Source organism: Botryllus schlosseri, chromosome 2 (assembly GCF_051294905.1).
Source record: "Botryllus schlosseri isolate E-star chromosome 2, Bs_hap1, whole genome shotgun sequence".
Classification (NCBI taxonomy): Eukaryota; Metazoa; Chordata; class Ascidiacea; order Stolidobranchia; family Styelidae; genus Botryllus; species Botryllus schlosseri.
Window position 1 is genome coordinate 34,052,917 of NC_137237.1, and position 2,767 is coordinate 34,055,683.

Here is a 2,767-nt window from a genome sequence, read left to right on the forward strand (position 1 = left end):
TGTCATCGTAACCCGATTTCGAGAAGGCAATAAGTCTACTAAGTTCAGAGTTTTATGGAAAATTATACCCAAAACACAGTTATTCACAGAAGCGAAAACGCCAATGCGAAGCCGCTATATGCAGTTTATATGTAAAAATATATTGATTTATACAACCATATAATCCAAATATCTGTGGTTGCACTGCGGTGACACTTTCGGCTTAAAAGGTGCCACTGCCCAGCCTCCAGTCAAATCCGAATCGAGATTTAAGATTTATTATGAACCAAATTCCAACGTCTGCGTTTACTGTTCAATCTCTTGTATTCCTCACCCATCTTGCGCAGGGCTGACTCCAGATTACGACTAAAGGAGACGAAGCATAGATATATGCCAACTTATATCGTCGTTAGCGCCAGTGTTTTGGCGGTTTATATCCGTATTCAACCGGCCAATCATGGTATTTTTGCCAATTTCATGGTCCGCGAATAAAATGTTGCTGCTTGTTAGAATAAAACCCCTATGATCCGTGGTACAACGTAAAATACTATTATGTCTATATACTTGATAACAAAGTGAAAAAATAGAGAATCAGGTAACATTTTCGAATTAGTTGACTGGTGCGGCCCGCGAGTGATTTGAAGGCTCGTATCTGGCCCGCGACGCAATTTGAATTTGACACCCCTGGTTTAAAGGATTGATAGATGTTAACCGGTACTGACGAAATTGCATTTAATCGCGACATTTCGATTCATCTGGTGTGATGCACAGATTTGAAGCAATATTTCGTTGTCATAACAATCATTTGGAAATAAAAATTCTTGAGAACGAATGGTATAGCAATACGAATCACCGGTTTGACCCGAGTACATCGCTACACCTACTCGCACCTTGGCGAGTTGACCTTAATTGAGCCATGTTAACCAATGATCCGAAAGATGTAAATTTGTGAGTGTCATCTAGGGCATGACGTACTCTAAGTAGGTCTATATATACAAGAGCAAATAAGTATAAAAGTTATTTACTTTGGTGGACAAAACAATCAGTGTGCAAACAATTTGGTATCACAATCGCTACAAGGCCAGGAAATATGCGAGTCAAACTGATGGTGTTCATCACCATTGCCACCCTTTTGACCAACGGGACATGTTCGTCCGATACTGAAGAAAGTAACAGATATCGTTCTGACGGTTTGTAAATGATAAGTTCGACATCAACTGAAAACGACAAATTGCAAGTAATTCCAGGTGCACATGGTGGTGAAATTACCCCTGTGAAGTGGTCTGCTGCGGCAAAGAATAAACTGCAATCGGAAATATCTTACCGTCATGAAGACCGCATGGCTGGCAGAGAGACACGGTAAGCAAATATAGGCCCTACCCGAAGCGACATTTCTGCGCAACTCATTTGCAGAATATTTTCGCATAACGTAACTCGAAGGTCTCGAGATCTTATTCAACAGTTATTCTCCCATTATTTAGTCAGTCGGATACTTAATTTCATTTTTTCCCTTCATTTTAAGAGCATGGCCTTCTATAAAAGCAGGAACATCCCCCCTTCATAAAATGTACCGAGTTTTCATTCTCCGGAGAAATAGATCTCCAATTATCGGCGATCCCATTGTGGTTAAAATTGAATAGTAGATTCATATTGAAATACACCCGCATATTTCGACTGACACTCGTCAGGGATACTCGTCAGCAAATAATAGAGAATTGGAAATAACATTGTATAACAGCAATCGCATAACCAAATCTGACGTCACCAGCATAAAAAGAATAATTGAGGCGAAGAGATCGCTTAACGACAATGTAATATTTACATGGTAGCGTACTCGAACTTCTTCTATTGGCACAAACTAGGTTGGTATATTTTGATACAAATGGGTAAAATTAGCTCCACAGATGATACTCTGAAATTATGCGGAAAATGTAATTCGATTTATGCCACACCCTCATTTTGTCATCACAACTAGAATGGTTATGAAGTTCCTATATTTATTTTCTTCTACTTGCAGCTATCATCCCGATGTACCCGGATGGCCTTAGTTAACCTATGACGAAGCGACAAAGGATTAAAAAAATAGCGATTGTTCCAAGTCCAACGATAATATTTGATGTAATTTTGATGCTACACATGGAACAAAGTATATTGTCGCAAATTTGACTGGCTATTTCGGTTATCCGGGGCGTCGCAGGTTAATTGCGGGAATAAGGTGACTCTCACGTCCTTCGTGTCCAGAGATTCAATGATGGTTTACCTATAGCATAGTGACGTGCGTTCGAAGGACGTCTCACCTGTTGTCATGACCGCAAAAGAAAATTGTGAAAACTTTCAATGAGGGATTGGTATTATTCTACCGATGTTAATGAATGACTAATCCTGAACATGTTTACACGCAAGATGATGCGATTTACATATTTATTGTTCACAAATACTGAGAGAAGAGAGACGTGGTGCACAGACGAAACAAGCCTAATCTGTGTTTGCGCAAATACTCGTCAAGAGCGCTGAATTTATAATTCATTGTTTTAATCAAATGCCATTATTACACTGATTTCGAAGATCAAGTAATATTAATTACCAATCGCCAAAACAGCAGGACCCCCTTGTAATTTCCATGAAGTTTGGAATTTTTTTTTCTTGCGTTCAATGACTACGCAGTGACTCAATAAAACTTGAGATAGAAATTTATACACCTTGCCAATTGTTCGTTATCAATCCAACAAGCGCAGAACATTGAAACAATGCGCTATCGGTTATCGACAGAGATAGTCAAAGCAGTCAA

The 2,767-nt window shown here is 39.2% G+C and overlaps 1 long non-coding RNA gene across 2 annotated transcripts; it reads left to right on the top strand.

Annotated features, from left to right (window-relative positions):
• The first annotated feature begins 1,004 nt into the window (after window positions 1-1,004).
• Window positions 1,005-2,140, top strand: LOC145434490 (uncharacterized). 2 transcript variants are annotated; one of them, XR_013913417.1, is made up of 3 exons: window positions 1,005-1,169; window positions 1,227-1,338; window positions 1,997-2,140. It is a non-coding gene; the product is annotated as an uncharacterized LOC145434490 (long non-coding RNA). The 2 variants fall into 2 exon arrangements; XR_013913418.1 differs by having other exon boundaries at window positions 1,005-1,148.
• Window positions 2,141-2,767: the final 627 nt, after the last annotated feature.